This window comes from Pan troglodytes, chromosome 5, assembly GCF_028858775.2.
Source record: "Pan troglodytes isolate AG18354 chromosome 5, NHGRI_mPanTro3-v2.0_pri, whole genome shotgun sequence".
NCBI lineage: Eukaryota > Metazoa > Chordata > Mammalia > Primates > Hominidae > Pan > Pan troglodytes.
The window spans coordinates 52,006,334-52,019,342 of record NC_072403.2 but is presented as its reverse complement, the minus strand read 5'-3'; the positions used below and the strand labels follow the sequence as shown (position 1 = coordinate 52,019,342).

General features: G+C 38.7%; 1 protein-coding gene across 11 annotated transcripts in view; it reads right to left on the bottom strand.

The window, feature by feature from the left end:
- ENPP4 (ectonucleotide pyrophosphatase/phosphodiesterase 4) overlaps window positions 1–10,725 on the bottom strand; it is a 138,805-nt gene extending 128,080 nt beyond the window's left edge. For all 11 annotated transcript variants that reach the window (XR_010158031.1, XR_010158030.1, XR_008548509.2 and 8 more), the window contains exon 1: window positions 9,116–10,725. The gene's annotated coding sequence lies outside the window, so the exon portion shown is untranslated. The remainder of the gene's footprint in view (window positions 1–9,115) is intronic.
- Between the last annotated feature and the right edge of the window lie 2,284 nt (window positions 10,726–13,009).

The following is a 13,009-nucleotide window of genomic DNA, read 5'->3' as shown; positions in this document are numbered from 1 at the left end:
ATCAATACTCCTTCTAGGCTGTCAGCTCATTTGCCACATTAGAAATTCTTCTAAAGGCTTAATAAAAATAGATGCAGACACTAAAATGATTCTTTTGTAAAACATAACGTTAATGCCAAGCTTTCAGAGGCTCCAGAGATGATGATTATTTTTCCAGTTTAATAAATTGTGCTTTATAGTTTCTTTAACCCACAGAAATAATTGGTGGAAATTCTACCATATTGGCTTATTGCCAGTTCTTGTTGAAAATATTGCTATAAAAAAGGGGGAATAAGAAATAAATGCTATTGAGAAAAAAGCCCCCATCAGTCTGTATGTGCCCCAATAGTCACATGAAGTTGATTAACAAACATGCAAAGCCTACATGGACATGGATGCTCCAGTAACTTATGAAGAAATCCAATAGCTATTGAAATGAGTTTTATTACCACATCCCTCTTAAACTTCCTTTTAGCTATCAACAACTATTTTCACTAATACCCTAGGCTTAAAGCTATCTCTGATTTTTTGTTCTTTCTTTAAATCAATTCACTGATGACAAAAACAGCTTTTCCCTAATAAATCTCCCTGCCTTCACTCTCTATCTTCTTTGGTCTCTAAGAAAATAGAACATGTGAGTTAGGTAAAATGATTCACTTTAGATGGACAGGATGCCTCTTCCATTGTAACAGGAGAGAAGGAGCAAAGGTAGGGGAGCTGACAGATTTGAGGGCTGGAGGTGAAGAGAGTTGCCGGAGGTAGGGTCAATTATTGACAGGGAGTAGAATGGTAAAAGGTTCAGAGGTTTGAGGAACAGAAAGAATGTCTGAAATAGTTAATGTGGAAGATGGGAGAAAGTGTGAGTAAACAGTAGAACTGGAGTCAATGTTGACAGCTGTCATGAATTTTCATAGTGACACAGTTGACTGGTTTTCTCTAGCAACTCAGTAAACCCGGCACAGGCATGAACAAAACAGGCAGCTGATCCTACCTGGATTTGAGATTCTGCCAGAAACTGAAGGAAGACAAAGGAAGCTGAAGATGCTAACTAAAGAGCAGCTGAAATTTGGGCTGCAGCATCTAAGCTGAAACTGACAGATGTAAGTAAGAAGTAGAGAAGTTTTTCAACTAGAGGTTCTGGTGAAGTCAAAGAACTAATGAAGATTAGTTAAGAGTAACTTTTAGTGAAAGTTACAAAGATCTGGGATTGCAGTTAGAATGCAACAAGTGAATGCATTATTTCAGACTAAGAAGACCCTGAACATGGTAATGGGTATGCATGTTGAGGTCCCAGGTATGAAGAGCAGCAAGTTAACTAATATGATTATGAAGTTCAGGAGTCATTTATTGTGTATTCTCTCAAGTAGACTGGAAACACTTTCTCTCTTTCTTTCAAACATGCCACCTGGAGGATCTGCGTACTTGTGGTCAAATACTGACAGAGGCTGTGATCCTCTGAAAAACTGACTTAAAATTAGGAAGACCAAAGGCACAGAATCTGATTTATGAGGATCTTGGAGTCTACAAAATCTCTACTATTTTAATCGGAGACAGGTTGCCTTCTGAATGTGGTACATGGAACATTCGTTCCTGGTGCTCCCTAATAACCAAAAATAATTCAGAGTAACAAAACCACCTCTCCAAAGGACAGAGTAACAAACCTAATGAGTGGTAGAGGAGGCATATGGGTATTTCCACAGACACAGCCCTAGTCATAGCACAGCAATTTCAGCTATCAAGAATCTAGACAATGGTACTTACCCGTTCATTCAATATTTTATGCCCTCAACACAGTGTTTATGTATGACTTAACTCCTCCCTCAGACAGTTTTAACTGGGTTCAATCAGATGACAGTATCATGTGGGTTGCTACAATTTTAGAACTTGTGTCAAGGGCATGCAGGTCTCCATGAAAGCTTGGATTGAGTAGATTCCCTGGTTTCTCTCTGGGTATAGTTCCCCATATCCAAATATTTCTTTCCAATCACAGAGTAGACTTTTAAATCAGCAAATACGGCGGCACAGTATCTTCTCACAGGGAAAACATACTCATAAATTTAATTTTTGAAAAACACTATTTACTGCTCTGGCTCTTTCCCTGTGTAACTATTTTATATTCCCAACCAATCCTATCCCACTGCACAGCTGTTCTGCTGCCAAATCCAATCTGATATGTGTCAGATGGAATGCATTCTCTATACCTCCAAATCTTTTCCCCCTTCCTTAGTTCCCAACCCTTTAAAACAGCTTCACCATTCTCTCAGTCACAAAGAGATCCCCTGAGTATATGATCAGTTGCCAGTCTAGTCAATTCTATCTTCGTATCATCTAATACAGCATATCAGACAAAAGAATCACCGAAGGGAGCTTGTTAAAAGTGCAGATGTCAAGTCACTATAACTAGGAGATTCTGATTCAGTCAGTCCACAGTAGAGGCCAGAAACCTGCATTTGAAACAAGCATTTTTAACAGCTACCCACTCATCCATCTCTACTACTGCTATATTTTTTAGTCCTCAATACCTCTTGTCCAGAGCACTTTTGTCTCTTAATTCACCTTTCTACCTCAATCACCTTCCACTTTCTTACCTCACATCTGCTGCCTACTCAGTCTCTCTGGGCACAGCTCTGTTCATGTTCCCTTAATTTAAAATATATTCAAAAGGTCCCCCTGCCTATACAAAAAGCCCAAATGCCTCAGTCTCACATTCAAGCCCCTCCAATATCCAGGTCCAACTTGCATGCAAATTACTGTGAAATAAATACAGAAATAACTGCCAACTTGAATTTCCATTCACCATACTTCATTGCCATGGTCTTTCTGAAATGTATTACAACAACATGTAAAGTATAATCATCGTTCATCTTGGTGGCCTATAATAGCTCTTCAGTGTTAGTTTGCATTTCCAGAATATCCTAAAATTAGTTCCTACATATGAAGGTTAGCTCAGCAGACACCTGGGTCATTTTGTAAAAAATCATTCAACAAATATCTACTATCACTAATTCCATAACACAAAAGTATATGTATGTGCCATGTATTAGGGGACAAAGAACTTATGCTTTTCAAATATATAATAATCAAAACAGGAGCATAAAGAACCAAAATAATAAATCAGGCTGCCAACTGGAAAAAGAAAGACAGGCTTTACACTTTAATCAATTTTGTTCTACAACACCAAATAACAGAATAGACTTAAATCAGCAAATAGGTGGCACAGTATCTTCTCACGGGGAAAAATACTCATAAATTTATGAGTACATATTTGTAACAGTGTGTTTGAGATTCATACACCATAATGTATTATTTTAAAAGCTAAGGTGTTAGAGAAATTACTACAAATGGAATATCACAGTATGTCTAAAAATTTTCCAGTAGATTTACCTCTAAGAGCAGAGGGGTGCCAAGACAATTCAACAAATGGTAGAGGGACAACTGGATATCCACATGCAAAAGAAATTGGAGCCCTGCCTCATACCATACACAAAAACTCATTCAAAGTAGATCACAGACCTAGATTAATAGCTAAAACTGTAAAGCTCTTAAAATAAAATGTAGGAGTAAATGTAGGAGTACATTTTTGTAACCCTGGGTTCAACAGAGCCTTCTTAGATACCACACCAAGAGCACAAGTGACCAAAAAAGAGAAATAAACTGGACTTCAAAATTAAAAAGTCTCGTGCCTCAAAGGATACCATCAAGAAAGTGAAAAGACAACCCAGAGAATGGAAGAAAATATTTGCAAATCATATATCTGAAGAGATTTGTATCTAGACTATATAAAGAATTGCTACAACTCAATAATAAAAGTCAGATAATCCAGTCAAAAAATGAGCATGAGCTGAAAAAGATATTTCTCCAAAGAAGACACAAATGACAAATTAGCACATGAAAAGATGCTCAACAGCATTAGTCATCAGAGAAATGCAATCAAACCCACAATAAGGTACCATTTCACACCCAGAAGGATGAGTAAATAAAATAGATAACAAGTGTTGATAGAGAAATTGAAACCTTTATAAACTGCTACTGGAAATGTGAAATGGTACAGCCACTTTGGAAAATATTCTGGCAGTCTTCAAAGGGTTAAACATAGGGCTACCATATAACCCAGCAATTCTACTATTAGGTATGTGCTCAAGAGAAATGAAAACATATGTCCACACAAAAACTTGTACACAAATGTTCACAGCAGCATTATTTGTAAGAATCAAGTGGAAACATCTCAATGTGCACTAACTTATGAATGGATAAATAAAATGTAATATATCCATATAATGAAATATTATTTGACACAAAAAGGAAGGAAGTGCTAACACATTTTATAACCTGGATAAATACGCTAAATGTAAGAACGCAGTCACAAAAAATCACTTATTATATGATTCCATTTAGATAAAATGTCTAGAACAGGCAAATCTATAGAGACTAAAAGTAACTATAGTAACTATCTAGGGCCAGGGGTTGGGGGGGAAATGGGTAGTAAATGCCAGTAAGTATAAAGTTTATTTTTGGGGTTATGAAAATGTTTTCAAATTGATTGTGATGACAGTTGCACAGCTCCATAAAGCAGTACTCTTTAAATGAGTGAATTGAATGGTGTGTGATTTATATCTCAATAAAATATTATTTTTTAAAAAAGAGCAGAGGGAAGTGAAATTATAATCTTAAATGTCCTGCCACAAAACAGGAAACATTTTTGATCTCATTTTACCTCAAAAAAGTGAATTTTATACTCCAAAATACACACTTGAGTGTTTTAATGTGAAAGTTTTATACCACTTCCCATGTGCAAAACAGACCAAAAACCTGTGTCCGTCCTCTCCCACAAAACACAAATCAAAATGCTTCTTCCTCAAATCTTGAGTTAAAAGGATGCTCCAGGAACACATGCTGTTAATCCTGTGGCTCAGTAATCCCTCAGCACACTGCTAGGATCCAAGCGTCCCAGTCCTTGTCCTCAGGATAAGTAGAACAGACAAAGTGGAAAGACTATAGACTGAAGTCAGAAGGGTCCCAGAACCTGAGCTCACAATTAGTAGATGGGTGATCTTGGGTAGATCCAACTTTTCTTGGCTTCTGTTTCCTTGTGTGTAAAATGAGGATGTGTAAAGGTTACAGAATAGGCCCTCAAAATTAGTTTCCCTTTATCATTCTAGTTACAAAGATGTTGGGAAAAAAACAAGACTGTACTATGATAGGCAGAATATTATTGTGAAACTATAAAATACATTAGGAATAATTTAGTCTCATCTCTTCGCATATAATGACCTTGCATATGACTTTGCTTATGATGAAGCTAAAGTCCAGTGATTAGCCGGGCTCAGAAAGCGATCAGTTGCTTCACTGTGTTCTTACTAATTTCATGTCCTCAATAAGTTTACAAGTCCAGTAATAGCAAGTTAACAAGTCTGATAATAATCTCCAAACTATTAACAGAACTCTTCCTGACAGAACACCTTTTATTAGCAGTGCCGGATCCATGTCTGCCACATTCTGTCTCATTCTAATAGGGAGTGTTAAGCTACAGACAAACCAACAATGAGAAGTTCTCAAGCAGTTTCCAAGGAATGAAAATAAAGTTTGCAGGGAATGAAACTGTTATATTATAAAACATTGAGAGAAATTCTGTAATTTTTCACACCAAAAAGATGTCAAAGAGAAGAAAAAAAGCAGACCTCTCTGGGCTGCAACCAAATATCCCTACAACAAATGGAAGTATGAGTTACTCTTCAATTCAGGGGACAAACTACCTTCTAATTTCTCTGGGAAGACGTTCTTCCCTGGATGGAATGCAGTCAACTCTCACTGGCATTCCTAGCCCATGTGAAGCCAAGAGAGTATAAACCATTACAGGATATGGTGAAAGATATTTGTCACTATTAGCACGCCATCTGCTCTGTAATACAATGAAACTCTTATACACCTTTAAAAACTTTATTCTATGTCTATAAATAAGGCAGTTATCTTTAGATTATTATCAGTTGCTTTCTTATAGTCTAAGGAAAAAAATATACTCCCTAAAAAAATTCCTTAGTCTTAAAAATCGTAGGATTCTAAATTATTCTCCAATTTTGTAAAATACACAGAAATTTCTAGCATACACAAAGTTTTCTAGCAGCTTCCAAACACTTACACTTATCTTACTTTCTACATAGTAAAATACCTCCCTCCATTACTCCTTGTCCTTTCATCAAAATTTCTTCCAAATTAAGTCAAATTGTCCCTGTTTGCAGATGACATGATTGTATATCTAGAAAACCCCATTGTCTCAGCCCAAAATCTCCTTAAGCTGATAAGCAACTTCAGCAAAGTCTCAGGATACAAAATCAATGTACAAAAATCACAAGCATTCTTATACACCAACAACAGACAAACAGCCAAATCATGAGTGAACTCCCATTCACAATTGCTTCAAAGAGAATAAAATACCTAGGAATCCAACTTGCAAGGGATGTGAAGGACCTCTTCAAGGAGAACTACAAACCACTACTCAAGGAAATAAAAGAGGATACAAACAAATGGAAGAACATTCCATGCTCGTGGGTAGGAAGAATCAATATCGTGAAAATGGCCATACTGCCCAAGGTAATTTATAGATTCAATGCCATCCCCATCAAGCTACCAATGACTTTCTTCACAGAATTGGAAAAAACTACTTTAAAGTTCATATGGAACCAAAAAAGAGCCCGCATCACCAAGTCAATCCTTAGCCAAAAGAACAAAGCTGGAGGCATCACACTACCTGACTTCAAATGATACTACAAGTCCACAGTAACCAAAACAGCATGGTACTGGTACCAAAACAGAGAAATAGATCAATGGAACAGAACAGAGCCCTCAGAAATAACGCCGCATATCTACAACTATCTGATCTTTGACAAACCTGAGAAAAACAAGCAATGGGGAAAGGATTCCCTATTTAATAAATGGTGCTGGGAAAACTGGCTAGCCATATGTAGAAGCTGAAACTGGATCCCTTCCTTACACCTTATACAACAATCAATTCAAGATGGATTAAAGACTTAAACGTTAGACCTAAAACCATAAAAACCCTAGAAGAAAACCTAGGCATTACCATTCAGGACATAGGCATGGGCAAGGACTTCATGTCTAAAACACCAAAAGCAATGGCAACAAAAGCCAAAATTGACAAATGGGATCTAATTAAACTAAAGAGCTTCTGCACAGCAAAAGAAACTACCATCAGAGTGAACAGGCAACCTACAAAATGGGAGAAAATTTTCACAATCTACTCATCTGACAAAGGGCTAATATCCAGAATCTACAATGAATTCAAACAAATTTACAAGAAAAAAACAACCCCATCAAAAAGTGGGCGAAGGACATGAACAGACACTTCTCAAAAGAAGACATTTATGCAGCCAAAAAACACATGAAAAAATGCTCACCATCACTGGCCATCAGAGAAATGCAAATCAAAACCACAATGAGGTATCATCTCACACCAGTTAGAATGGCAATCATTAAAAAGTCAGGACACAACAGGTGCTGGAGAGGATGTGGAGAAATAGGAACACTTTTACACGGTTGGTGGGACTGTAAACTAGTTCAACCATTGTGGAAGTCAGTGTGGCGATTCCTCAGGGATCTAGAACTAGAAATACCATTTGACCCAGCCATCCCATTACTGGGTATATACCCAAAGGACTATAAATCATGCTGCTATAAAGACACATGCACACATATGTTCATTGCAGCATTATTCACAATAGCAAAGACTTGGAACTAACCCAAATGTCCAACAATGATAGACTGGATTAAGAAAACGTGGCACATATACACCATGGAATACTATGCAACCATAAAAAATGATGAGTTCATGTCCTTTGTAGGGACATGGATGAAATTGGAAATCCATTCTCAGTAAACTATCGCAAGAACAAAAAACCAAACACTGCATATTCTCACTCATAGGTGGGAATTGAACAATGAGAACACATGGACACAGGAAGGGGAACATCACACTCTGGGGACTGTTGTGGGATGGGGGGAGGGGGGAGGGATGGCATTGGGAGATATACCTAATGCTAGATGACGGGTTAGTGGGTGCAGCGCACCAGCATGGCACATATATACATATGTAACTAACCTGCACATTGTGCACATGTACCCTAAAACTTAAAGTATAATAATAATAATTAATAAATAAATAAATCTAAGACCTGAGACCATAAAAAAAAATTTCTTCCAAATTATATCCTGTAACTAATTTAAGTGGAGGTGGGCGGAAGACGCACAAGTGCAGCAGGCCTCTTAATTTCCTTAAAACAGATTGAAACAATCTCTGAGGGGAAAAAAGAAGAAATAGAAGATCATAATACTGAAACCAGCAGTTGATATTTCACAGTAGTTGGCAAATCTTCCTTCAGACTTGGGTCCACAAGATTGCCTGATTAAGCTAAGCCCTTCTGGAGTCAGATCTGGTGTAAACCTGAATCTGCCTGTCACTAGTTGTACAATCTTGGTTGGACGCGTCCCTTCACTTCTCTGAGCCTGACTTTCGTCATCTGTAAAATGGGAATGCTATGATCTCATAGGGTGGTTGTGACAACAAAAGGAAGCATTGTTTTTAAGTCCTTACGTGCTTTTAATCCAGCCCTTTAAAAAGGCACTTAAATGTACCTTTTATTGTTTGGTTGGCTTGTTTTCCAGGAAATTAGTTCTTAAATATCATTATCTATAATTAACATAAACTCTAATCTAATATTCAGACAGACGGATGTCGATGCCATGGGTGGTTCTCCTTTAAAACCAAAAGCCTGGCGACCCCGCCCCAGCTCCCCTCAATTTTACCCCAGACCCACCTTAGGTTCCTCCACTACCGTTTGGCTGACTTCCCTCCCTTCACACTTAACACCACAGGTTGCCTTCCCCAGCACCTGCTAATTTTTCTTTCCTCTTCCCTTCCTGGCCTCCGCCTCGGCCCGCCACCTCCCTGGCTCTTTGAGTCCCTTCGTGGACGTCCCCGCCGCGCCCCAGGGGATGTGCGTGTAGTGGGGGAGAGTGGGTCAGAGGGTCTGGTCTCACCATCTCTATTTTCAAAGCCCCTAGGGGACTGGAGAGGGGGTGACATTGCCCCCCAGAACGCCGAGCGCGCGAGGCGCGTACTCACCAGCCGCCGCGGTCGCTTCTTTCCAATGCGCGGAACTCGGCGCTCGCGGCACCTGGCACTCGTGGGAAGTTGCGGGAAAGGGGGACCTGGAGGAAGAGGGGCGATGCCGAGCTCTTCCTGAGGCGCCTGCGCAGTGGCAGGCGCCGCGCCGCGGGGCACAGCCCCAACCTCCCTATCTGCGCCGCTCGGGGCGCTCCGAGTGTGCGCAGCTGCCAGGCGAGCGTCTAAGGCGCCAGCTCAGGGCTGGCTGGGACCGGGCAGCAGAGTCTGAAACACGTCCTTGGATTGGATGCTAGAGCCAGCGTTGAATGTAACTTTCTTTCCGATTGGTTAGACAGGTGCTTGGCGGGGTCGTATTGGACCTAAGAGTAGAGGTTGATTCCACTCTCCCACCACGCACTTTTCTTATCATCCTAGATCTGGATGCCCTTCATGGAACCTAAAAACCAGCGAGTCCCGGAAAGGCCTCAGGCAATTGCCAAGCCGATGGCCTTCTGCCACTTAGTTAATGTGCACCTGGCAGCTTAGGTGGCCGCGGAGAAAGCAACTTTGGCTGCACCAAGGTCCGGCACAAGTCTAGAGAAGCTTCAGCCAGTTCCAGTGAGTTGGGATAAATGAAACGTGGATCTACCATAGACGTCTGTCCGTCTTACTGGATAAGCGAGCACCTTTACCGGGGAAGTTAGATAATAGTTTACAAGTAAGGTTAAAAGCAGCACAGTGCCTGCGGCAGGGAACCAGTAATGAGTTACAGCTGAGAAATGGGTGCTTACTTTGACAGACGCGTATGTGGGATTGTGCTCCTGCTTTTAATTGGAAGGTTATTTAATAGAATAATGTAACTAAACTTTCCAACATAAAGAGCAGTTACCAAACAGAAGTAGAATTATTCGCTAACAGTTGGGTTGTCCAGGCACACTTGGCAGTGAGAGGATAGCATCTTTTTTCTTTTTATCTGTAGTGCCAAACAGAACTTGGTATAGAAGTACTTGCTAAATCACTATTGAATTTAATTGTCCCGCTTGTTAAAATGCAGGCTCCAGGAGGTATTTTCTTTCTTGTTCACTACTGTATCTCCAGCTCAAATAAAAAGTACAAATAAATTAAGAATATTAATCACATGTGATATCCTCAAGTGTTAAGTATTTAATAGCTGTAAATCCAGTACCTGGATTAGTAAACTGCAGTACTGGACCTTAGATAACAAATTCTGAAGTTGGTCCCCTTGGTCTGAACCTTACAGTATAGCTATTACCAACAATCTGGAAGCAGCCATGGAGATGATTTGGCAATAGATGTATTCCGTTGATTATTAGTTTGTGCCTTGATAAATTAATTCCAGTTTTAAGTCTCAGGTTGGCCTGTGCATTGGTGAATATGGGCATCTTAGATCCATGGGCTTTCAGAGCTGGAGGGGATGGTAGTGGGTATGTAGCTGAATCCCTAGAACCTGCAGACCCTAGAACCTGGTTTGAATACTCCCTGTCACTCACCAGCAGAGCAATCATGGGCCAGTGTCTCAACCTATTTGAGCTTTCATTTCCTCATCTGCAAAACGCGTCTTGTTACAATACCAACCTCTTACTATCAAATGAATGAGGAAAGTGAGTAGAGTATTCAGCACAGTATCTGACACATGTTGTTTTGGGGATTATTATCATTATGACCAAAAAAGTACCCCAATTTGAACAATAGTCAGGGTAAGGCCAAGTTTTGGGGGAATTTAGGTAATGTCCAATGACATAACATTTAAGTTTAGCAGAACTTAAATTTTGTGGCATTTGGGGGTATTGTGCATATCCTGTTTGTTCATTCAGTAGGTGCATATGTATGCTTAAAGGGTGGACAAAACTGAATGCCATCTAGGTCAGATGTGTGGTGAAGATAGCAGCTGGATGGGCATCAGGAGAGGACTCTCTTTATCCACTGCTACTGCCTGTGTGGCTGGGTTAAATTAGGGAGTCTCATGCCACCTGGGCTCTTGCTCTGTAAGATAAAGTGGTCAGGAACAGAGGGACAAAATGACACATAAGGACCTTTGGCCCTAAACTTTTGTTATCCTCTATATATTTGCCATTTCAACCACAACCAAAATCCTATTATAGTAAGGATATTTATCGTCTTGTGGAACAAGAAGTCCAGAGGTAAGGCAGACTTCAGGACTGGTTGAGTTAGCAACTCAACGATTTCATAATGTACTCAGTTCTTTGCAGCTTTACACTTGGCTTTTAACAGAGTAGACTTCTGGTTCCTTTAGCGGTAAATATAACTACCAGCAGCAACAGGAACCATGTAATTCATTTTTCACTTCCACTGGGTGATAGAAATGACGTCTAGATTTCTTCTGTCTCTTAGAAGTCTTCAGCAACTGTCTCCTTTAATCACTTTGGACAGAATTGTGTCACATATCCAAATCTAAGCCAGCAAAGGATATGGTTACCTGTAGACCAATGCAGTCCACATCTTAAACTGAGGTCTCACCCAAACTTTACTTTTTTTCTCAATGGAAATGAGGTGGAATGGGTGCTGGGAAGTTGGCCACAAAGTTCACTATAGTTTCATTGTAGAACTTTAATGATAATAAAAGAAAACATAATAGTAACATAAATTTCTTATTTACAATGTGATTTTTAGGCATAAGTGTTGTTTTATTTAGGTAGGCAAAATAATATTCATTTATAATGTTCTTTCAGCTCAGCTTTTGCAAAGGGAATTTTATATAAATTTTGGAAATATAGAGAGCCTTTAAACCCATTTTATGTTAGAGATTGAAATGAATTAGAGGCAATAGTCTAAACTTATTATTTACAAATAATAAGTTTATTATTATTTGTAATAATAATAAATCTCCCCACAGAGAAATGACTGAGCAAACATACAGTTAGATAGAAGAAATATATTCTAATGTTTGATAGGAGAGTAGGGTGACTATAGTTAAATGTATTTTATATTTCAAAATAGCTAGAAGACAGGACTTGAAATGTTCCCATCACATAGAAATGATAAATACTCGAGGTAATGGATACCCTAAATACCCTGACTGGATTGTTACACGTTCAATGCCTGTAACAAAATATCACATCTGCCCTATAAATGTATAGAAATATTATTTATCAATACACAAAAACTAAGTACAACTAGAGTATTTGCCTCCATGGGGCAATGTCAGATTTGGAAGCAGCATGTCAAAGGCAGTTTCTTTTTCTCCCATGAACAACGCTCAAGACTGAACATTTATTCATTAACACAAAATATTTTAAAAATCTTATCCTGTTTTCAAAATTAAAGACATAGCTCTCTATACAATTATTTCTCTTTTATACTCCTAATTGTGATGTATAACTCATTGCTGGCCAGGAGTAGGTCAGAAGTTAGAAGTTACAGGAAGAAGGTTTCAGAGCAAAAGCCACACCCTGCCCAAAGAAAAACAATTCCCGTCCACTGCTCAGTTCTAATTAAACAACAACACAACTGAAACTAAATAATTGAATGTCAAGGAGAGTATTTAAGGTTCACTTTTTAATATAAATTAGATGTTTAAGTAATACAGATTTTATCTTAAATATAACAGGGGAAAAGGACCTTATGAATCATTGCATTTTAGTGATTTTGAAAGTTCCTTTGGTGAAAACTTTTCACCTACTCCATTTTCAGTAAGATTATATTGGAATAATCTCAATCAAGTTAAGATTGTAAAATATTTTTAAGTGCTCCTTTAAAAAATGATTCTGTATTAACCACCATGAACTATTGTGTTAGACCTTCACTCTAAAGGAATTTTTTCAAATATTTAATAAAACTGTGAAAGAAACAGTATAAATTCTTTTGAGGCTTTCCTATGTGGAGAGCTATGTGCTCAATTTTTCAAAAGATACAAAAATAAGTAAGATTAAT